Raw genomic sequence first — 22,978 nt, 5'->3', positions numbered from 1 at the left:
GACCGCAACATTGCACAGGCTACTGTAGCTTAGCATCAGTAGCCTATAATATTCATTCCAGTAGGACAAAACAGCAGTTTTATTTTTGTGGGTTGTTTTCAGTCATAATTTATTGTGCAAGAACAATGCTCTCCATGGGGCGATGGAGCAGTGGATAACTGTGTCCCTGGGTGAGACTTTTCAGAGGCGTGCGACCTCTGACACGTGTAGACATTGTAAGTCGCTTTGGATAAAAGCAGGTTTATACCTGCAGTTGGTTTGTGCTGCACAGGAAACTGCTCCTTCAAAACAAGAGACTTGTTTTGCACAAGACAAACCAGAGCTGGACCACATGACGGAGACAGAAAACCTGGGGCGGCCCCTGGCAGATTTCTGTTAAACATATGTAACTAATTAGGATGCAGCGCCGTGAGAGGAGAGGAGGAGGCTGCTGGAAGGCAACGATGTCGTATTTAAGTTTGTTTCTGCTTGATAAATGGCTATTAAAATGAATTGGGAGAGCTTTTCTTACGCTTTCCCCCCCAATTATGATCATTTTGGAGCTGTTTTTTTGTCCTTAGGCGCTCGCTAAAACTTTAGATCGGTGTGACGGTGGGTCACCAGGGAGGAACCTGGCAGGCGGAGCTGAGGGAGGCGTTAGCCCAATTGTTAGACTCACATGTCGTCCGGAGGTTTCATCAGTCACTCTCCTTTGATCAGGTACTCGTAGATCTCAGAGTTCTCCACGCTCTGTGTGGTGTACACGTTGACAGCGAGACTCTCCAGAGCGATCCACTTCACCGGCAACTTGGAGACCGAGCCCTGTCTGTAGTAATCTCCGCTGTAGATCTTATTGGAGAGGCCGAAGTCTGCGACACATGTCCTCACTCAGCCTGAAACACACGGCAAACATTTCAATAACACATTCTGCTGCTGGACACAGTGATAATATCTCATGATATCTATTGCTCGTTTGTTTCTCCCTTGCTGCTGTGACACGGTGAACTCCCCCGTTGGGACAGAATAAAAGATTTGGACTTAAATTAATTGCAAACCTCATTTCACAGCCTAACAGTTATTATTTTATCAGTTATTGTTTTTATTTCACTTAACTGAAGTGTTTTTTTCACACCCAGTGCTACTTAATTTTACTAAAAAAACGTTGTTTTAGTTTAGTTTTAGTCTAAAATCACCTTTCTAATTACATGGTACATGGGCTACTATTTGAAGTCTTTACCGGTTACTTTCGCTTCCAAAAAAACTCTGGGTTCCCGGGCACGTTGGGGTGAGGGGGAATGAACGGGTGGATAATATTGCAAAAGAGAGCTTAGGAAGAGAAGTAGATGTCCATGTATTATTAGGAGAGTGGAATTGACAGAAAAAATTAAAGAGGCTTAATAAAAAACTGGCAGAGAGGCAGACACTACTTTTCTATACAACCCAAAGTTAGGAAGAGATGTTTATGTAACATTTTGTCCCGCATGGTTAAAATGTGCAGGTTGAGTTGGGGCACTGTGGATTAAATTATTCTTTGTGCATTGTGGGGAAGCATGTTTCTGGCTTGTGTGAATGTGGGAGTCTTGAGACAATAGGGCATGTTTTCCTGGAATGCAGAAAGTATAGGGCAGAAAGAAATGTACTCTTTAATAAACTGTCAGGACTTGGAGTTAAGGCTTTTTCTGTTTTCTCTTTGTTTGGGCACAGTGACAAGCATAAACTGATCTCAAGGCAGTCCTTCAATTCTTGCATGACACAGGATTGTATGTAAGAATTTAGTTCAAACTTTGACCTGTGGAGGGCAGTAATACGCTCATAAGCGTCTACACTGCCGGAATCTTACAAAAAGAAGAAGAAGAAGCCGCGCTGTGCGCACAGACGCTCAGTTGAAGATGGCGGACACAGAAGGAGGTGAGTCCACGTTTCTCTGCAAACATCTGAAATCTTTACCTGGTTCTAGAGTGGACCTTGTTTTAGTGCATCTGGTTCCGGCTTTAGTGCACCGCGTCTCGTACTACTGGTTTTTAGTTTCCGTCGCGCGCAGTTCTTGATGTAATATCCGGTTTAAAGTTACCGAACTTTGTCCGGATCCGTGTTACCCAAGTTCTTAATCTGAACCCTGTGTGCGTTAGTTCGTCTCGGTTCGTGCACCTCCCCCGCTCTCTCAGGAGGTCCAAGTGTCACGAGTCTGTTAATGTGGGACCGCGTGCTTCCTGGCGGCCTCACTGTTAAAGTACACTGAAAGTAAAAGTACTGCATGTTAAAGTACTTGTAGAAGTATAAATGCATCATGAGGTGAAGCAGGATTTTCATTAAATGGTGAGAAATGTAGTCATGGTTACCCAGAGCTGCTTGTTCTGTGGGGGGGGGTCTGGACCTGACTGCAGGTTTGATGACCGAATGTGTTTGCTCGTGTGTTTGCAGCATCAGTGAAGGAGACGAAGGCGGTCAGCGAGGAGGAAGTGGGGGTGAGTCGGAGTTCACCTGGCTGAGCTTCAGGTGCATTTGTTCACAGGTGACGCCGTGTGTTTGTGCAACAGGAGATCCAGCAGAGCGGAGACTTCATCAAACCAGAGGCCAGAGCCGCCTCGCTGGACACGTCGCAATGAACTACTACTACTTACTGAAGGTGAGACTACGGCTCCCTGAAGGGGACAAACATCAAAACCTGAAGTTTAGTCTTTAGCGTGTGAAGTGATGAACCAGTTTATTCATTCTCTGAGCGGCCATCTTGTCGCGGTCTCCGCCTCTGCCCCCGTTCTGGGGGCCTCTCCACCGCGGTGCCGACGTCGTCTCGGCGTTCTGCCTGGCGATGACCGAAACTGCACAGAGAGCATGACTCGACGCGAGTGCCACCAAGACGACTTCCTGTACTGATCACATTGTGCTAAGACTTATAGCAGATTAGTTTAAAATACGAAAAATTTATCACTTTGGAACAACAAGCAGATAAAATATCAAACACGGGACGCATCAGTTTCAGAGCACGAAACTGACGGCGCTACCAAAATAAGAGCCTGGCTATGTGTTTTCCTGTCTTCATACAGAAAGTGAAATCTGATAACTTTCATTTTGTTTCCTGCAGAATTTTGATAAACTGAACATCCGGACAGCTCATTACACACCCCTGCCGCTTGGTAGCAACCCTCTGAAGAGGAACATCCATGACTATGTCAGGTAACCGAGTGATGCTAAGTTAACATGCAAACAGCACTGTCTGGTAACCTTCAGCTAATGCTAAGCTAATAATGCTTGAATAGATGTTTATTCTGCTTCCTGTCAGGACGGGGTTCATCAACCTGGACAAACCGGCGAACCTGTCGTCTCACGAGGTTGTGGCGTGGATCAGGAGGATCCTATGGGTACTGGGACGCTCGACCCGAAGGTCACCGGGTTTCTGATCGTCTGCTTGGATCGAGCCACGCGACTGGTCAAGTCCCAGCAAAGTGCCGGTACAGTGACCACTTCCTGTTTCTGTAGACTAAGAAACGTCTCCATGTGGTATGTGAGCACACTGAAGCCCAGCAGCCCCCTCACTACTCTGTGTTTGTTGCAGGTAAAGAGTATGTGGGAATCGTTCGGCTGCACAATGCGATACAGAGCGAACACGCACTGGCTCGGGTAAGTCTGACCACTTCCTGATTGGATATTTTCTTGATTGTTCTGCTCTGATTGGCTGGCTGTCATGTAACCCTCTAAGCTCTGCAGGCCCTGCAGACACTGACGCTCTGTTCCAGCGACTGCTGCTTATCGCCGCCGTGAAACGTCAGCTGAGAGTCCGAACGATCTACGAGAGCAAACTGATCGAATACGACCCCGAGAGGAGGCTGGGTAAGATCACTGATCGGCAGTCACGTATCTAACGACTATTGATTAGGTTCATCAGTGACGTCACGGTGATGTCAGAGGTCACGTGATTCTGTGTTGCAGGCATCTTCTGGGTGAGCTGTGAGGTGGGAACTTTGCATCCGGACTCTGTGTGTTCACCTGGGTCTGGTCCTGGGGTCGGAGGTCAGATGCAGGAACTGAGGCGAGTCTGGTCTGGAGTCATGGGAGAGAAGGTCGGCATCACTTCCTGTTGACCTCAGATCCAGAGCGTGAACTGAGGGGAACAAACTCCGCCCGCTACACTGGTGTTAAACTAGGATGCTGGATCAGATGTTGGTTAGCTGACTTAGTCTTAACCTAATTGGAGGCGCGTTGGCATAAAAGTGATGTGTTCGGCCGCGCAGGCGTTTTTTCACAAAGGTCCTCAGTAACGCTGAGTACAGATGGCGTGTATTAATACTTGTCCTTAGTAACGCCGAGTAAAGATTGCGTGTATTAATACTTGTCGTCAGTAACGCCGAGTGCTGATGGTGCGTACTAATACATTTTTCTTAATAACGCTGAGTACAGATGGTGCGTAGTAATATTTGTCCTCAGTAATGCCGAGTGCTGATGGTGCGTATTAATACTTGTCCTCAGTAACGCAGAGTGCTGATGGTGCGTATTAATACTTGTCCTCAGTAACGCCGAGTGCTGATGGTGCGTACTAATACATGTAACGACTGAATTTCGCCTCCTTTTGGACCTCCTTTTATTGCTCTGTTTCTTGGATTCACATCATCTCTTGGCTCTTTCCTACTGCACCTGAGTCTTGGAAAGTCCCTGACTGCCTGCTCCTCCTCTCTGTGTCCTCTGCATGCACTCTGCTTGATCATGCCATTTCTTCCATAACCTGACTTTTGTGGAATAAACTGGTGTTTTTTGTGCTCTGTGCTAGAAACAGGACATTCTTACTGTGATGGACTATATTGATGTATGTTTTGTAATACAAAATCTGCTTCTACATTTTCCTTTGCAAGGTATTTTTGATGCTCCCTCCCTTTTCTCCCAAAGCACACAAACTTGCTCACACACACGTGCCTGGGCAGTTAGATACAGAAAGGAGCAACTACACTCAGAGCTGTAGAGTTTTAACACTGTGATCCTAACTTTACACTATAAAATAATGATATAAACGCTGACTGCAGATGGTGTGTATTAATACTTGTCCTCAGTAACGCAGAGTACTGATGGTGTGTACGAATACATTTTCTTAATAACGCTGAGTACAGATGCTTTGTATTAATACTTGTCCTCAGTAACGCAGAGTACTGATGGTGTGTACTAATACATTTTTCTTAATAACGCTGAGTACAGATGCTTTGTATTAATATTTGTCCTCAGTAACGCAGAGTGCTGATGGTGCGTATTAATACTTGTCCTCAGTAACGCCGAGTATTAATACTTGTCCTCAGTAACGCCGAGTGCTGATGGTGTGTACCAATTTAAAATCTTGTTTCTTTCATTGAAAGGGTCTCCAAGGTGACGGAGGAGTCATGTGAGTGATTGCTTCAGCAAAGGTAAACTCACCTGGTCAGACGACCAATCAGAAGCGTTTCTTCCCCAGGAGCTTCACACGGGCTCGATGTGAAAATAAAGCTGACATAAATATCCACAGAGGCTCCTGATTGGCTGAATCTGTGAACCTTCAGGGCTGCTGACAGTTTAATTTACACCTAATGTTTAAATTGGTGCTCTAGTCAGAGGTGGGCCCTCCCACACCTGAGGGGGCTCACCTTCATGAGGGGGCGGGCAGAACGCCGCTGTGAGAGCACTTTGTCACAGCGACCACCTTTTCTGATGGCGTTTTTTTCTGACTTTGTGTTGGCTGACGAGTATTTGACCTTTGTGCTCTGCAGAGGAAGCGGGAGGCGGCAGAGAGCGACGGCGAAGCTGTGACGCCCGGCACGCCGTCTGCAGAGGACGTGAAGAAAGAGAAGAGGGCAAAACTGGAGGAGGCGGGGCCTGGCGGTGCAGCCACGGAGCCTGAAGAGGAGGGGACGGAGCCTACGACAGAGGTGAGTTAACTTTGAGTTCAGCGTTCCCTCGTCATGCAGCGACCAACACGCCGGTCTCTGAGCACCCCGGTACACGATCCTATGAACCGGGTTGTCAGCCAATCACAGCTGACCTTTAAGTATCGATGTCGTTGTTGTTGGCAGATTAAATGAACGATAAGAAACTTTATCGATCGTCAGAGTTGTACAATGAGTAACGAGCTGTCATGTCCTGCAGGTCGAAAGTGCGAAGAAGAAGAAACAGAAGGACAGCGACGTGTCAGTAAGGATGCCATATCAGCAGGTGAACAGGAAATGGACTCTACCCACGTGACACCTGTCTGAACGCAAAGCATTCTGGGAGTCTAATAACAATGGACTGCACGGACGCAGAAAAAAAGAGGACTGTTTGTTGTTTTTTATAAAGATGTTATGTTTTTGCAGCTGTAAATACCTGAACAGGAAGCCTGTTTGTAATTTCAAATTAAAAGTTGTTTTCTGTATTTGAGTCTTGATGATCTTATTAAGGCTGCAGAAACATTTATTTTTGGATCTATATTTTTGGTGCATTAAAGTTAAATTTTATTTATATAACAGCCGTTACCTCAGAGCGCTTTCAATAAAGACCAGAGGCCTGGACAACGAGTGGGGTTCAGCCTAGAGTGAACTGAGGGGAACAAACTCCGCCCGCTACACTGGAGTTAAACTAAGACGCTGGATCAGATGTTGGTTAGCTGACTTGGTCTTAACCTAATTGGAGGCACGTTGGCATAAAAGTGATGTGTTCGGCCGCGCAGGCGTTTTTTCACAACGGTCCTCAGTAACGCCGAGTGATGATGGTGCGTATTAATACTACTCAGCAATGCTGATTGCAAATGGTGTTTAGTAATACTTGTCCTCAGTAACGCTGAGTAAAGTTTGCGTGTATTAATACTTGTCCTCAGTAACGCCGAGTGCTGATGGTGCGTATTAATACTTGTCCTCAGTAACGCCGAGTGCTGATGGTGTGTAGTAATACTTGTCCTCAGTAACGCCGAGTGCTGATGGTGTGTATTAATACTTGTCCTCAGTAACGCCGAATGCTGATGGTGCGTATTAATACTTGTCCTCAGTAACGCCGAGTGCTGATGGTGCGTAGTAATACTTGTCCTCAGTAACGCCGAGTGCTGATGGTGTGTAGTAATACTTGTCCTCAGTAACGCTGAGTAAAATTTGCGTGTATTAATACTGGTCCTCAGTAACGCCGAGTGCTGATGGTGCGTATTAATACTTGTCCTCAGTAACGCTGAGTAAAGTTTGCGTGTATTAATACTTGTCCTCAGTAACGCCGAGTGCTGATGGTGCGTATTACTTGTCCTCAGTAACGCCGAGTGCTGATGGTGCGTAGTAATACTTGTCCTCAGTAACGCCGAGTGCTGATGGTGTGTAGTAATACTTGTCCTCAGTAACGCCGAGTGCTGATGGTGTGTAGTAATACTTGTCCTCAGTAACGCTGAGTAAAATTTGCGTGTATTAATACTTGTCCTCAGTAACGCCGAGTGCTGATGGTGCGTATTAATACTTGTCCTCAGTAACGCTGAGTAAAGTTTGCGTGTATTAATACTTGTCCTCAGTAACGCCGAGTGCTGATGGTGCGTATTACTTGTCCTCAGTAACGCCGAGTGCTGATGGTGCGTAGTAATACTTGTCCTCAGTAACGCCGAGTGCTGATGGTGTGTAGTAATACTTGTCCTCAGTAACGCCGAGTGCTGATGGTGTGTAGTAATACTTGTCCTCAGTAATGCTGAGTAAAATTTGCGTGTATTAATACTTGTCCTCAGTAACGCCGAATGCTGATGGTGCGTATTAATACTTGTCCTCAGTAACGCCGAGTGCTGATGGTGCGTATTAATACTTGTCCTCAGTAACGCCGAGTGCTGATGGTGTGTAGTAATACTTGTCCTCAGTAACGCCGAGTGCTGATGGTGTGTAGTAATACTTGTCCTCAGTAACGCTGAGTAAAATTTGCGTGTATTAATACTGGTCCTCAGTAACGCCGAATGCTGATGGTGCGTATTAATACTTGTCCTCAGTAACGCCGAGTGCTGATGGTGCGTATTAATACTTGTCCTCAGTAACGCCGAGTGCTGATGGTGCGTAGTAATACTTGTCCTCAGTAACGCCGAGTGCTGATGGTGAGTAGTAATACTTGTCCTCAGTAACGCCGAGTGCTGATGGTGTGTAGTAATACTTGTCCTCAGTAACGCTGAGTAAAATTTGCGTGTATTAATACTGGTCCTCAGTAACGCCGAGTGCTGATGGTGCGTATTAATACTTGTCCTCAGTAACGCCGAGTGCTGATGGTGCGTATTAATACTTGTCCTCAGTAACGCCGAGTGCTGATGGTGCGTAGTAATACTTGTCCTCAGTAACGCCGAGTGCTGATGGTGAGTAGTAATACTTGTCCTCAGTAACGCCGAGTGCTGATGGTGTGTAGTAATACTTGTCCTCAGTAACGCCGAGTGCTGATGGTGCGTATTAATACTTGTCCTCAGTAACGCTGAGTAAAGTTTGCGTGTATTAATACTTGTCCTCAGTAACGCCGAGTGCTGATGGTGCGTATTACTTGTCCTCAGTAACGCCGAGTGCTGATGGTGCGTAGTAATACTTGTCCTCAGTAACGCCGAGTGCTGATGGTGTGTAGTAATACTTGTCCTCAGTAACGCCGAGTGCTGATGGTGTGTAGTAATACTTGTCCTCAGTAATGCTGAGTAAAATTTGCGTGTATTAATACTTGTCCTCAGTAACGCCGAATGCTGATGGTGCGTATTAATACTTGTCCTCAGTAACGCCGAGTGCTGATGGTGCGTATTAATACTTGTCCTCAGTAACGCCGAGTGCTGATGGTGTGTAGTAATACTTGTCCTCAGTAACGCCGAGTGCTGATGGTGTGTAGTAATACTTGTCCTCAGTAACGCTGAGTAAAATTTGCGTGTATTAATACTGGTCCTCAGTAACGCCGAATGCTGATGGTGCGTATTAATACTTGTCCTCAGTAACGCCGAGTGCTGATGGTGCGTATTAATACTTGTCCTCAGTAACGCCGAGTGCTGATGGTGCGTAGTAATACTTGTCCTCAGTAACGCCGAGTGCTGATGGTGAGTAGTAATACTTGTCCTCAGTAACGCCGAGTGCTGATGGTGTGTAGTAATACTTGTCCTCAGTAACGCTGAGTAAAATTTGCGTGTATTAATACTGGTCCTCAGTAACGCCGAGTGCTGATGGTGCGTATTAATACTTGTCCTCAGTAACGCCGAGTGCTGATGGTGCGTATTAATACTTGTCCTCAGTAACGCCGAGTGCTGATGGTGCGTAGTAATACTTGTCCTCAGTAACGCCGAGTGCTGATGGTGAGTAGTAATACTTGTCCTCAGTAACGCCGAGTGCTGATGGTGTGTAGTAATACTTGTCCTCAGTAACGCCGAGTGCTGATGGTGCGTATTAATACTTGTCCTCAGTAACGCCGAGTACAGATGGTGCGTATTAATACTTGTCCTCAGTAACGCCGAGTACAGATGGTGTGTATTAATACTTGTCCTCAGTAACGCCGAGTACAGATGGTGTGTATTAATACTACTCAGTAATGCTGAGTACAAATGGTGTGTAGTAATACTTGTCCTCAGTAACGCTGAGTACAGATGGTGCGTATTAATACTTGTCCTTAGTAACGCCGAGTACAGATGGTGTGTATTAATCCTTGTCCTCAGGAATGCTGAGTACAGATGGTGTGTATTAATACTTGCCCTCAGTAACGCTGAGTAAAGTTGGTACGTACTAATACTTGTCCTCAGTAACGCCGAGTGCTGATGGTGCGTACTAATACTTGTCCTCAGTAACGCCGAGTGCTGATGGTGCGTACTAATACATGTAACGACTGAATTTCACCTCCTTTTGGACTTCCTTTTATAGCTCTGTTTCTTGGATTCACATCATCTCTTGGCTCTTTCCTACTGCACCTGAGTCTTGGAAAGTCCCTGACTGCCTGCTCCTCCTCTCTGTGTCCTCTGCATGCACTCTGCTTGATCATGCCATTTCTTCCATAACCTGACTTTTGTGGAATAAACTGGTGTTTTTGTGCTCTGTGCTAGAAACAGGACATTCTTACTGTGATGGACTATATTGATGTATGTTTTGTAATACAAAATCTGCTTCTACATTTTCCTTTGCAAGGTATTTTTGATGCTCCCTCCCTTTTCTCCCAAAGCACACAAACTTGCTCACACACACACGTGCCTGGGCAGTTAGATACAGAAAGGAGCACATACACTCAGAGCTGTAGAGTTTTAACACTGTGATCCTAACTTTACACTATAAAATAATGATATAAACGCTGACTGCAGATGGTGCGTATTAATACTTGTCCTCAGTAACGCTGAGTGCTGATGGTGCGTATTAATACTTGTCCTCAGTAACGCTGAGTACAGATGGTGCGTATTAATACTTGTCCTTAGTAACGCCGAGTACAGATGGTGCGTATTAATACTTGTCCTCAGTAACGCTGAGTACAGATGGTGCGTATTAATACTTGTCCTTAGTAACGCCGAGTACAGATGGTGCGTATTAATACTTGTCCTCAGTAACGCCGAGTACAGATGGTGCGTATTAATACTTGTCCTCAGTAACGCCGAGTACAGATGGTGCGTATTAATACTTGTCCTCAGTAACGCCGAGTACAGATGGTGCGTATTAATACTTGTCCTCAGTAACGCCGAGTACAGATGGTGCGTATTAATACTTGTCCTTAGTAACGCTGAGTAAACATGGTGCGTATTAATACTTGTCCTTAGTAACGCCGAGTACAGATGGTGCGTATTAATACTTGTCCTTAGTAACGCCGAGTACAGATGGTGCGTATTAATACTTGTCCTTAGTAACGCCGAGTACAGATGGTGCGTATTAATACTTCTCCTCAGTAACGCCGAGTACAGATGGTGCGTATTAATACTTGTCCTTAGTAACGCCGAGTACAGATGGTGCGTATTAATACTTGTCCTTAGTAACGCCGAGTACAGATGGTGCGTATTAATACTTCTCCTCAGTAACGCCGAGTACAGATGGTGCGTATTAATACTTCTCCTCAGTAACGCCGAGTACAGATGGTGCGTATTAATACTTGTCCTCAGTAACGCCGAGTACAGATGGTGCGTATTAATACTTGTCCTCAGTAATGCCGAGTAAAGATGGTGCGTATTAATACTTGTCCTTAGTAACGCCGAGTACAGATGGTGCGTATTAATACTTGTCCTTAGTAACGCCGAGTACAGATGGTGCGTATTAATACTTGTCCCTAGTAACGCCGAGTACAGATGGTGCGTATTAATACTTGTCCCTAGTAACGCCGAGTACAGATGGTGCGTATTAATACTTGTCCTTAGTAATGCCGAGTAAAGATGGTGCGTATTAATACTTGTCCTTAGTAACGCCGAGTACAGATGGTGCGTATTAATACTTGTCCTCAGTAACGCCGAGTACAGATGGTGCGTATTAATACTTCTCCTCAGTAACGCCGAGTACAGATGGTGCGTATTAATACTTGTCCTTAGTAACGCTGAGTAAACATGGTGCGTATTAATACTTGTCCTTAGTAACGCTGAGTACAGATGGTGCGTATTAATACTTGTCCTTAGTAACGCCCAGTACAGATGGCGCGTATTAATCATTGTCCTTAGTAACGGCGATTAAAAATTGCGCGTATTAATACTTGTCCTTAGTAACGCCCAATACAGATGGCGCTTTTTAATACTTGTCTTTAGTAACGCTGAGCACACATTGTGCATATTAATACTTGTCCTTAGTAACGCAGAGTACAGATGGTGTGTATTAATACTTTTCCCCAGTAACGCTGATTACAGAATGTGTGTATTAATACTACTCAGTAACGCTGAGTACAGATGGTGTGTATTAATACTACTCAGTAACGCAGAGTACAGATGGTGCGTATTAATACTTGTCCTTAGTAACGCCGAGTACAGATGGTGCGTATTAATACTTGTCCTCAGTAATGCCGAGTAAAGATGGTGCGTATTAATACTTGTCCTTAGTAACGCCGAGTACAGATGGTGCGTATTAATACTTGTCCTTAGTAACGCCGAGTACAGATGGTGCGTATTAATACTTGTCCCTAGTAACGCCGAGTACAGATGGTGCGTATTAATACTTCTCCTCAGTAACGCCGAGTACAGATGGTGCGTAGTAATACTTGTCCTCAGTAACGCCGAGTGCTGATGGTGAGTAGTAATACTTGTCCTCAGTAACGCCGAGTGCTGATGGTGTGTAGTAATACTTGTCCTCAGTAACGCTGAGTAAAATTTGCGTGTATTAATACTGGTCCTCAGTAACGCCGAGTGCTGATGGTGCGTATTAATACTTGTCCTCAGTAACGCCGAGTGCTGATGGTGCGTATTAATACTTGTCCTCAGTAACGCCGAGTGCTGATGGTGCGTAGTAATACTTGTCCTCAGTAACGCCGAGTGCTGATGGTGAGTAGTAATACTTGTCCTCAGTAACGCCGAGTGCTGATGGTGTGTAGTAATACTTGTCCTCAGTAACGCCGAGTGCTGATGGTGCGTATTAATACTTGTCCTCAGTAACGCCGAGTACAGATGGTGCGTATTAATACTTGTCCTCAGTAACGCCGAGTACAGATGGTGTGTATTAATACTTGTCCTCAGTAACGCCGAGTACAGATGGTGTGTATTAATACTACTCAGTAATGCTGAGTACAAATGGTGTGTAGTAATACTTGTCCTCAGTAACGCTGAGTACAGATGGTGCGTATTAATACTTGTCCTTAGTAACGCCGAGTACAGATGGTGTGTATTAATCCTTGTCCTCAGGAATGCTGAGTACAGATGGTGTGTATTAATACTTGCCCTCAGTAACGCTGAGTAAAGTTGGTACGTACTAATACTTGTCCTCAGTAACGCCGAGTGCTGATGGTGCGTACTAATACTTGTCCTCAGTAACGCCGAGTGCTGATGGTGCGTACTAATACATGTAACGACTGAATTTCACCTCCTTTTGGACTTCCTTTTATAGCTCTGTTTCTTGGATTCACATCATCTCTTGGCTCTTTCCTACTGCACCTGAGTCTTGGAAAGTCCCTGACTGCCTGCTCCTCCTCTCTGTGTCCTCTGCATGCACTCTGCTTGATCATGCCATTTCTTCCATAACCTGACTTTTGTGGAATAAACTGGTGTTTTTTGTGCTCTGTGCTAGAAACAGGACATTCTTACTGTGATGGACTATATTGATGTATGTTTTGTAATACAAAATCTGCTTCTACATTTTCCTTTGCAAGGTATTTTTGATGCTCCCTCCCTTTTCTCCCAAAGCACACAAACTTGCTCACACACACACGTGCCTGGGCAGTTAGATACAGAAAGGAGCACATACACTCAGAGCTGTAGAGTTTTAACACTGTGATCCTAACTTTACACTATAAAATAATGATATAAACGCTGACTGCAGATGGTGCGTATTAATACTTGTCCTCAGTAACGCTGAGTGCTGATGGTGCGTATTAATACTTGTCCTCAGTAACGCTGAGTACAGATGGTGCGTATTAATACTTGTCCTTAGTAACGCCGAGTACAGATGGTGCGTATTAATACTTGTCCTTAGTAACGCTGAGTACAGATGGTGCGTATTAATACTTGTCCTTAGTAACGCTGAGTACAGATGGTGCGTATTAATACTTGTCCTCAGTAACGCCGAGTACAGATGGTGCGTATTAATACTTGTCCTCAGTAACGCCGAGTACAGATGGTGCGTATTAATACTTGTCCTCAGTAACGCCGAGTACAGATGGTGCGTATTAATACTTCTCCTCAGTAACGCCGAGTACAGATGGTGCGTATTAATACTTGTCCTTAGTAACGCTGAGTAAACATGGTGCGTATTAATACTTGTCCTTAGTAACGCCGAGTACAGATGGTGCGTATTAATACTTGTCCTTAGTAACGCCGAGTACAGATGGTGCGTATTAATACTTCTCCTCAGTAACGCCGAGTACAGATGGTGCGTATTAATACTTGTCCTTAGTAACGCCGAGTACAGATGGTGCGTATTAATACTTGTCCTTAGTAACGCCGAGTACAGATGGTGCGTATTAATACTTCTCCTCAGTAACGCCGAGTACAGATGGTGCGTATTAATACTTGTCCTCAGTAACGCCGAGTACAGATGGTGCGTATTAATACTTGTCCTCAGTAATGCCGAGTAAAGATGGTGCGTATTAATACTTGTCCTTAGTAACGCCGAGTACAGATGGTGCGTATTAATACTTGTCCTTAGTAACGCCGAGTACAGATGGTGCGTATTAATACTTGTCCCTAGTAACGCCGAGTACAGATGGTGCGTATTAATACTTGTCCCTAGTAACGCCGAGTACAGATGGTGCGTATTAATACTTGTCCTTAGTAATGCCGAGTAAAGATGGTGCGTATTAATACTTGTCCTTAGTAACGCCGAGTACAGATGGTGCGTATTAATACTTGTCCTCAGTAACGCCGAGTACAGATGGTGCGTATTAATACTTCTCCTCAGTAACGCCGAGTACAGATGGTGCGTATTAATACTTGTCCTTAGTAACGCTGAGTAAACATGGTGCGTATTAATACTTGTCCTTAGTAACGCTGAGTACAGATGGTGCGTATTAATACTTGTCCTTAGTAACGCCCAGTACAGATGGCGCGTATTAATCATTGTCCTTAGTAACGGCGATTAAAAATTGCGCGTATTAATACTTGTCCTTAGTAACGCCCAATACAGATGGCGCTTTTTAATACTTGTCTTTAGTAACGCTGAGCACACATTGTGCATATTAATACTTGTCCTTAGTAACGCAGAGTACAGATGGTGTGTATTAATACTTTTCCCCAGTAACGCTGATTACAGAATGTGTGTATTAATACTACTCAGTAACGCTGAGTACAGATGGTGTGTATTAATACTACTCAGTAACGCAGAGTACAGATGGTGCGTATTAATACTTGTCCTTAGTAACGCCGAGTACAGATGGTGCGTATTAATACTTGTCCTCAGTAATGCCGAGTAAAGATGGTGCGTATTAATACTTGTCCTTAGTAACGCCGAGTACAGATGGTGCGTATTAATACTTGTCCTTAGTAACGCCGAGTACAGATGGTGCGTATTAATACTTGTCCCTAGTAACGCCGAGTACAGATGGTGCGTATTAATACTTCTCCTCAGTAACGCCGAGTACAGATGGTGCGTAGTAATACTTGTCCTCAGTAACGCCGAGTGCTGATGGTGAGTAGTAATACTTGTCCTCAGTAACGCCGAGTGCTGATGGTGTGTAGTAATACTTGTCCTCAGTAACGCTGAGTAAAATTTGCGTGTATTAATACTGGTCCTCAGTAACGCCGAGTGCTGATGGTGCGTATTAATACTTGTCCTCAGTAACGCCGAGTGCTGATGGTGCGTATTAATACTTGTCCTCAGTAACGCCGAGTGCTGATGGTGCGTAGTAATACTTGTCCTCAGTAACGCCGAGTGCTGATGGTGAGTAGTAATACTTGTCCTCAGTAACGCCGAGTGCTGATGGTGCGTATTAATACTTGTCCTTAGTAATGCCGAGTAAACATGGTGCGTATTAATACTTGTCCTTAGTAACGCTGAGTACAGATGGTGCGTATTAATACTTGTCCTTAGTAACGCCCAGTACAGATGGCGCGTATTAATCATTGTCCTTAGTAACGGCGATTAAAAATTGCGCGTATTAATACTTGTCCTTAGTAACGCCCAATACAGATGGCGCTTTTTAATACTTGTCTTTAGTAACGCTGAGCACACATTGTGCATATTAATACTTGTCCTTAGTAACGCAGAGTACAGATGGTGTGTATTAATACTTTTCCCCAGTAACGCTGATTACAGAATGTGTGTATTAATACTACTCAGTAACGCTGAGTACAGATGGTGTGTATTAATACTACTCAGTAACGCAGAGTACAGATGGTGCGTATTAATACTTGTCCTTAGTAACGCCGAGTACAGATGGTGCGTATTAATACTTGTCCTCAGTAATGCCGAGTAAAGATGGTGCGTATTAATACTTGTCCTTAGTAACGCCGAGTACAGATGGTGCGTATTAATACTTGTCCTTAGTAACGCCGAGTACAGATGGTGCGTATTAATACTTGTCCCTAGTAACGCCGAGTACAGATGGTGCGTATTAATACTTCTCCTCAGTAACGCCGAGTACAGATGGTGCGTAGTAATACTTGTCCTCAGTAACGCCGAGTGCTGATGGTGAGTAGTAATACTTGTCCTCAGTAACGCCGAGTGCTGATGGTGTGTAGTAATACTTGTCCTCAGTAACGCTGAGTAAAATTTGCGTGTATTAATACTGGTCCTCAGTAACGCCGAGTGCTGATGGTGCGTATTAATACTTGTCCTCAGTAACGCCGAGTGCTGATGGTGCGTATTAATACTTGTCCTCAGTAACGCCGAGTGCTGATGGTGCGTAGTAATACTTGTCCTCAGTAACGCCGAGTGCTGATGGTGAGTAGTAATACTTGTCCTCAGTAACGCCGAGTGCTGATGGTGTGTAGTAATACTTGTCCTCAGTAACGCCGAGTGCTGATGGTGCGTATTAATACTTGTCCTCAGTAACGCCGAGTACAGATGGTGCGTATTAATACTTGTCCTCAGTAACGCCGAGTACAGATGGTGTGTATTAATACTTGTCCTCAGTAACGCCGAGTACAGATGGTGTGTATTAATACTACTCAGTAATGCTGAGTACAAATGGTGTGTAGTAATACTTGTCCTCAGTAACGCTGAGTACAGATGGTGCGTATTAATACTTGTCCTTAGTAACGCCGAGTACAGATGGTGTGTATTAATCCTTGTCCTCAGGAATGCTGAGTACAGATGGTGTGTATTAATACTTGCCCTCAGTAACGCTGAGTAAAGTTGGTACGTACTAATACTTGTCCTCAGTAACGCCGAGTGCTGATGGTGCGTACTAATACTTGTCCTCAGTAACGCCGAGTGCTGATGGTGCGTACTAATACATGTAACGACTGAATTTCACCTCCTTTTGGACTTCCTTTTATAGCTCTGTTTCTTGGATTCACATCATCTCTTGGCTCTTTCCTACTGCACCTGAGTCTTGGAAAGTCCCTGACTGCCTGCTCCTCCTCTCTGTGTCCTCTGCATGCACTCTGCTTGATCATGCCATTTCTTCCATAACCTGACTTTTGTGGAATAAACTGGTGTTTTTTGTGCTCTGTGCTAGAAACAGGACATTCTTACTGTGATGGACTATATTGATGTATGTTTTGTAATACAAAATCTGCTTCTACATTTTCCTTTGCAAGGTATTTTGATGCTCCCTCCCTTTTCTCCCAAAGCACACAAACTTGCTCACACACACACGTGCCTGGGCAGTTAGATACAGAAAGGAGCACATACACTCAGAGCTGTAGAGTTTTAACACTGTGATCCTAACTTTACACTATAAAATAATGATATAAACGCTGACTGCAGATGGTGCGTATTAATACTTGTCCTCAGTAACGCTGAGTGCTGATGGTGCGTATTAATACTTGTCCTCAGTAACGCTGAGTACAGATGGTGCGTATTAATACTTGTCCTTAGTAACGCCGAGTACAGATGGTGCGTATTAATACTTGTCCTTAGTAACGCTGAGTACAGATGGTGCGTATTAATACTTGTCCTTAGTAACGCTGAGTACAGATGGTGCGTATTAATACTTGTCCTCAGTAACGCCGAGTACAGATGGTGCGTATTAATACTTGTCCTCAGTAACGCCGAGTACAGATGGTGCGTATTAATACTTGTCCTCAGTAACGCCGAGTACAGATGGTGCGTATTAATACTTCTCCTCAGTAACGCCGAGTACAGATGGTGCGTATTAATACTTGTCCTTAGTAACGCTGAGTAAACATGGTGCGTATTAATACTTGTCCTTAGTAACGCCGAGTACAGATGGTGCGTATTAATACTTGTCCTTAGTAACGCCGAGTACAGATGGTGCGTATTAATACTTCTCCTCAGTAACGCCGAGTACAGATGGTGCGTATTAATACTTGTCCTTAGTAACGCCGAGTACAGATGGTGCGTATTAATACTTGTCCTTAGTAACGCCGAGTACAGATGGTGCGTATTAATACTTCTCCTCAGTAACGCCGAGTACAGATGGTGCGTATTAATACTTGTCCTCAGTAACGCCGAGTACAGATGGTGCGTATTAATACTTGTCCTCAGTAATGCCGAGTAAAGATGGTGCGTATTAATACTTGTCCTTAGTAACGCCGAGTACAGATGGTGCGTATTAATACTTGTCCTTAGTAACGCCGAGTACAGATGGTGCGTATTAATACTTGTCCCTAGTAACGCCGAGTACAGATGGTGCGTATTAATACTTGTCCCTAGTAACGCCGAGTACAGATGGTGCGTATTAATACTTGTCCTTAGTAATGCCGAGTAAAGATGGTGCGTATTAATACTTGTCCTTAGTAACGCCGAGTACAGATGGTGCGTATTAATACTTGTCCTCAGTAACGCCGAGTACAGATGGTGCGTATTAATACTTCTCCTCAGTAACGCCGAGTACAGATGGTGCGTATTAATACTTGTCCTTAGTAACGCTGAGTAAACATGGTGCGTATTAATACTTGTCCTTAGTAACGCTGAGTACAGATGGTGCGTATTAATACTTGTCCTTAGTAACGCCCAGTACAGATGGCGCGTATTAATCATTGTCCTTAGTAACGGCGATTAAAAATTGCGCGTATTAATACTTGTCCTTAGTAACGCCCAATACAGATGGCGCTTTTTAATACTTGTCTTTAGTAACGCTGAGCACACATTGTGCATATTAATACTTGTCCTTAGTAACGCAGAGTACAGATGGTGTGTATTAATACTTTTCCCCAGTAACGCTGATTACAGAATGTGTGTATTAATACTACTCAGTAACGCTGAGTACAGATGGTGTGTATTAATACTACTCAGTAACGCAGAGTACAGATGGTGCGTATTAATACTTGTCCTTAGTAACGCCGAGTACAGATGGTGCGTATTAATACTTGTCCTCAGTAATGCCGAGTAAGATGGTGCGTATTAATACTTGTCCTTAGTAACGCCGAGTACAGATGGTGCGTATTAATACTTGTCCTTAGTAACGCCGAGTACAGATGGTGCGTATTAATACTTGTCCCTAGTAACGCCGAGTACAGATGGTGCGTATTAATACTTGTCCTTAGTAATGCCGAGTACAGATGGTGCGTATTAATACTTGTCCTCAGTAACGCCGAGTACAGATGGTGTGTATTAATACTTGTCCTCAGTAACGCCGAGTACAGATGGTGTGTATTAATACTACTCAGTAATGCTGAGTACAAATGGTGTGTAGTAATACTTGTCCTCAGTAACGCTGAGTACAGATGGTGCGTATTAATACTTGTCCTTAGTAACGCCGAGTACAGATGGTGCGTATTAATCCTTGTCCTCAGTAACGCCGAGTACAGATGGTGTGTATTAATCCTTGTCCTCAGTAACGCCGAGTACAGATGGTGTGTATTAATACTACTCAGTAATGCTGAGTACAAATGGTGTGTAGTATACTTGTCCTCAGTAACGCTGAGTACAGATGGTGCGTATTAATACTTGTCCTTAGTAACGCCGAGTACAGATGGTGTGTATTAATCCTTGTCCTCAGGAATGCTGAGTACAGATGGTGTGTATTAATACTTGCCCTCAGTAACGCTGAGTAAAGTTGGTACGTACTAATACTTGTCCTCAGTAACGCCGAGTGCTGATGGTGCGTACTAATACTTGTCCTCAGTAACGCCGAGTGCTGATGGTGCGTACTAATACATGTAACGACTGAATTTCACCTCCTTTTGGACTTCCTTTTATAGCTCTGTTTCTTGGATTCACATCATCTCTTGGCTCTTTCCTACTGCACCTGAGTCTTGGAAAGTCCCTGACTGCCTGCTCCTCCTCTCTGTGTCCTCTGCATGCACTCTGCTTGATCATGCCATTTCTTCCATAACCTGACTTTTGTGGAATAAACTGGTGTTTTTGTGCTCTGTGCTAGAAACAGGACATTCTTACTGTGATGGACTATATTGATGTATGTTTTGTAATACAAAATCTGCTTCTACATTTTCCTTTGCAAGGTATTTTTGATGCTCCCTCCCTTTTCTCCCAAAGCACACAAACTTGCTCACACACACACGTGCCTGGGCAGTTAGATACAGAAAGGAGCACATACACTCAGAGCTGTAGAGTTTAACACTGTGATCCTAACTTTACACTATAAAATAATGATATAAACGCTGACTGCAGATGGTGCGTATTAATACTTGTCCTCAGTAACGCTGAGTGCTGATGGTGCGTATTAATACTTGTCCTCAGTAACGCTGAGTACAGATGGTGCGTATTAATACTTGTCCTTAGTAACGCCGAGTACAGATGGTGCGTATTAATACTTGTCCTCAGTAACGCTGAGTACAGATGGTGCGTATTAATACTTGTCCTTAGTAACGCTGAGTACAGATGGTGCGTATTAATACTTGTCCTCAGTAACGCCGAGTACAGATGGTGCGTATTAATACTTGTCCTCAGTAACGCCGAGTACAGATGGTGCGTATTAATACTTGTCCTCAGTAACGCCGAGTACAGATGGTGCGTATTAATACTTCTCCTCAGTAACGCCGAGTACAGATGGTGCGTATTAATACTTGTCCTTAGTAACGCTGAGTAAACATGGTGCGTATTAATACTTGTCCTTAGTAACGCCGAGTACAGATGGTGCGTATTAATACTTGTCCTTAGTAACGCCGAGTACAGATGGTGCGTATTAATACTTGTCCTTAGTAACGCCGAGTACAGATGGTGCGTATTAATACTTCTCCTCAGTAACGCCGAGTACAGATGGTGCGTATTAATACTTGTCCTTAGTAACGCCGAGTACAGATGGTGCGTATTAATACTTGTCCTTAGTAACGCCGAGTACAGATGGTGCGTATTAATACTTCTCCTCAGTAACGCCGAGTACAGATGGTGCTATTAATACTTGTCCTCAGTAACGCCGAGTACAGATGGTGCGTATTAATACTTGTCCTCAGTAATGCCGAGTAAAGATGGTGCGTATTAATACTTGTCCTTAGTAACGCCGAGTACAGATGGTGCGTATTAATACTTGTCCTTAGTAACGCCGAGTACAGATGGTGCGTATTAATACTTGTCCCTAGTAACGCCGAGTACAGATGGTGCGTATTAATACTTGTCCCTAGTAACGCCGAGTACAGATGGTGCGTATTAATACTTGTCCTTAGTAATGCCGAGTAAGATGGTGCGTATTAATACTTGTCCTTAGTAACGCCGAGTACAGATGGTGCGTATTAATACTTGTCCTCAGTAACGCCGAGTACAGATGGTGCGTATTAATACTTCTCCTCAGTAACGCCGAGTACAGATGGTGCGTATTAATACTTGTCCTTAGTAACGCTGAGTAAACATGGTGCGTATTAATACTTGTCCTTAGTAACGCCGAGTACAGATGGTGCGTATTAATACTTGTCCTCAGTAACGCCGAGTACAGATGGTGCGTATTAATACTTTTCCTCAGTAACGCCGAGTGCTGATGGTGCGTATTAATACTTGTCGTCAGTAACGCCGAGTGCTGATGGTGCGTACTAATACTTGTCCTCAGTAACGCCGAGTGCTGATGGTGCGTACTAATATGTAACGACTGAATTTCGCCTCCTTTTGGACCTCCTTTTATAGCTCTGTTTCTTGGATTCACATCATCTCTTGGCTCTTTCCTACTGCACCTGAGTCTTGGAAAGTCCCTGACTGCCTGCTCCTCCTCTCTGTGTCCTCTGCATGCACTCTGCTTGATCATGCCATTTCTTCCATAACCTGACTTTTGTGGAATAAACTGGTGTTTTTTGTGCTCTGTGCTAGAAACAGGACATTCTTACTGTGATGGACTATATTGATGTATGTTTTGTAATACAAATCTGCTTCTACATTTTCCTTTGCAAGGTATTTTTGATGCTCCCTCCCTTTTCTCCCAAAGCACACAAACTTGCTCACACACACACGTGCCTGGGCAGTTAGATACAGAAAGGAGCACATACACTCAGAGCTGTAGAGTTTTAACACTGTGATCCTAACTTTACACTATAAAATAATGATATAAACGCTGACTGCAGATGGTGTGTATTAATACTTGTCTTTAGTAACGCCGAGTGCTGATGGTGCGTATTAATACTTGTCCTCAGTAACACCAAGTAAAGTTTGCGTGTATTAATACTTGTCCTTAGTAACGCTGAGTACAGATGGTACGTATTAATACTTGTGCTTTCCTCCTGCTCGACTCCGAAACATCAGTCAACCTGGGCTGAAGTGGTTGCAGATCCGTGGCTGCAAGAGAGGCTCGGATGGGGCTGCCTCTCCTCTGTCCATCGGCCTCTCCAACCGCTATGCAGCCTTGTCTAACGACACTCCGGTCCATCCAGCGGATGCACCTGCGGCTTCGAGTCTCCCTGATACGGATCTCTTTCGCCGCACAGTGCCTGCCGACACTGTTGCATCTCCTCCATCGGCTACATCTCCTGCACTGGACCGCCGGTCTGTCGCTGGGCCTGATCGGCGGCCGTCATCCCGGTCAAAAACCTCCGCTTCACGACGCAGGATCCTAAAGGAGGCTGTGCTCAGACGCTCCGGAGGCCGTCTCTACCCTGCACCGTCGGGTAGCCCTTCTCTCAGGTATGTTACTGCTACTCCAACACAACACTCGGCAGCTCACACACTCCATCCTCAGTCCGCACGCAGTGTTGAAGCAGATTCTGCTCAGTCCTGCTCTGGAACCCCACAACCGGCATCTCCTCGTCCCCTTTTCTCCCCAACCACACTAATAATTGGTGACTCCATAACCAGAAACATCCGTTTCTTTAACGCTACCTCTCACTGCTTCCCCGGTGCCACCACGGCTGACATTTAAAAAAAACTCCAGGACCTAATGCCATCGCTCCCGTCCTCCATCACAAGAGTGATAGTCCATGTCGGAACAAATGACACAGCTCTTCAGC

General features: G+C 44.6%; 1 long non-coding RNA gene and 1 pseudogene across 1 annotated transcript; both read left to right on the top strand.

The window, feature by feature from the left end:
- The first annotated feature begins 1,778 nt into the window (after positions 1-1,778).
- Positions 1,779-4,338, top strand: LOC119889614 (annotated as a pseudogene).
- An 849-nt stretch (positions 4,339-5,187) lies between these two features.
- LOC119889615 lies at positions 5,188-6,343 on the top strand. Its single transcript, XR_005442122.1, has 3 exons — positions 5,188-5,363; positions 5,703-5,861; positions 6,079-6,343. It is a non-coding gene; the product is annotated as an uncharacterized LOC119889615 (long non-coding RNA).
- Positions 6,344-22,978: the final 16,635 nt, after the last annotated feature.

Source organism: Micropterus salmoides, unplaced genomic scaffold (assembly GCF_014851395.1).
Source record: "Micropterus salmoides isolate LMB-PRFRI ecotype aquatic unplaced genomic scaffold, ASM1485139v1 Ms_hic_scaffold_564, whole genome shotgun sequence".
Classification (NCBI taxonomy): domain Eukaryota; kingdom Metazoa; phylum Chordata; class Actinopteri; order Centrarchiformes; family Centrarchidae; genus Micropterus; species Micropterus salmoides.
Note: the sequence above shows the minus strand (reverse complement) of the source record. Positions and strands in the feature narration are given on the sequence as shown.